Source organism: Amblyomma americanum, chromosome 1, assembly GCF_052857255.1.
Source record: "Amblyomma americanum isolate KBUSLIRL-KWMA chromosome 1, ASM5285725v1, whole genome shotgun sequence".
Taxonomy (NCBI): Eukaryota; Metazoa; Arthropoda; class Arachnida; order Ixodida; family Ixodidae; genus Amblyomma; species Amblyomma americanum.
The window spans coordinates 338079226-338081037 of NC_135497.1; the positions used below are offsets into that span (position 1 = coordinate 338079226).

The following is a 1812-nucleotide window of genomic DNA, read 5'->3' on the forward strand; positions in this document are numbered from 1 at the left end:
AATCCTAAAATCAAAACAGAAACCGGTTGAAGACTGTTGAAGGTTATCGATTGATGTGAAGGGTGATGTTATGTCATGCAGATTATAAGATATTTCGGAAGCTCCTTTCGTCCGTTTTGCATACAGTGGCGTTAGAATTGTTAGCCTTGCGTCAAGCATGTGCTATTCAAGCCCGTAATATCCAAATCCACCTCATATCGCACGTTCAGTGTTGGGGAGAGTTTCAGATGAGGCCGGACAAGTTGTTCTGATTCATACTTACCTGGTTAAAGCCTGTGATAGAGTGCGCCATGATTTTTTTTATTGTAGTGTTGAAGCGTGAAGAATTAGTGACGCCTTCCTTGGGGCATAGTAGTATGGTATAAAGAGTTCACTGCAAGGATAATGGTAAACCAAGAGCTTACAGTACCTATTCCGCTTATATCGTCTTTTTAAAATGGCTGTATGCGATTGCCTTTGCTATTCCTTTTATTTGGAGCTACAATTTCTTCGTACCATCAAACCTGTAGCGTTTTGCAGCGTGTGACTAGTTCAATGCGTAATTAAGATGATGACGCCGCCCTTATGTCTGATGGCAGAAAGTTTTTTCGAGGCTTTCCATTTAACTTAACGCTTCTGGGAGAGTGCGCCACAGCTTTTTTAAAATTAGCTCCGGCACAAAGCAAAATTATTTGTTGGCATCAATCGGCGCACTGATGCCTTGCAGTGCCTGTAGTTTCCCGGCATCAGTTTCGCAATAGTGGGTCTCATTGAGATTATCAAACCTTCTCACTGATTCGACAACGTAGGCTTGGGTAAATGGAAATCTCCCGGTGGGCACGTGCGCAACTTTTGCAGCATTTTCTTGGTGAAGCTCATATATATATATATATATATATATATATATATATATATATATATATATATATATATATATATATTGATAGCACGTCCTGTAATACCGCGAGTGTGACGTAGAACGTCATCTAACGGCGATGGCGGAAACTGTGCCAGATCCCTCTTATGCTACCTATGGCAACAAGACTGCCAGAACCGAGACCCCTGTTAAGCTATTAGCAGACAAGGTAAGGGAAATGAGGGGCTCGTTCGACAAACATATTGAGGAAGCCAACAGTCGCCGAAACGAAGGGGCATAGAGGAAAGTTTTTAATCTTTTTTTTATTTGTAGTGCCAATCAATCGGTTTAAAAAAAATTACTTATAAAGCAGCAGAAAAAACAACCATGCCGCCGGTGGGATCCGAACCCACGACCTCTACGTCCACCGCTATGGTCGAGGGTGGCGCTGGTGAACACTTTCAAGGTTCGCTTACACGCAGTAAACATAAATACCCACGAAAGCAGCAGATTGGACAGCCGTCGCCGTAGCTCAGTTGGTAAGAGCACCGGACGCGGTATTCGGAGGTCGTGGGTTCGGATCCCACCGGCGGCATGGTTGTTTTTCTCTGCTGCTTTATAAGTAATTTTGTTTAAACCGATTGATCGGCACTACAAATAAAAAAAAGATTAAAAACTTTCCTCTATGCCCCTTGGTTTCGGTGACTGATGGCATCCTTAATATATATATATATATATATATATATATATATATATATATATATATATATATATATATATATATATTGCTACTGATGCATTATATGAAAAAAAACGTACAGGCCCCGTGTATTATACTTTTCGACCTTTTTGTGGCACTATCAGCGGGAGCATAGAGATAATTTATTCTCACTTCTGGCAGAGCTGGTCTTGTACACTTGTTAATCCGCCAATTATTTTCACTTTTTTTTCATAACGGTGAGCCATTCTTCCTTGTA

The 1812-nt window shown here is 40.8% G+C and overlaps 1 non-coding gene across 1 annotated transcript; it reads left to right on the plus strand.

Moving 5' to 3' along the window:
• Nucleotides 1–1356: 1356 nt before the first annotated feature.
• TRNAP-CGG (transfer RNA proline (anticodon CGG)) lies at nt 1357–1430 on the plus strand. The gene has a single exon. It is a non-coding gene; the product is annotated as a tRNA-Pro (tRNA).
• Nucleotides 1431–1812: the final 382 nt, after the last annotated feature.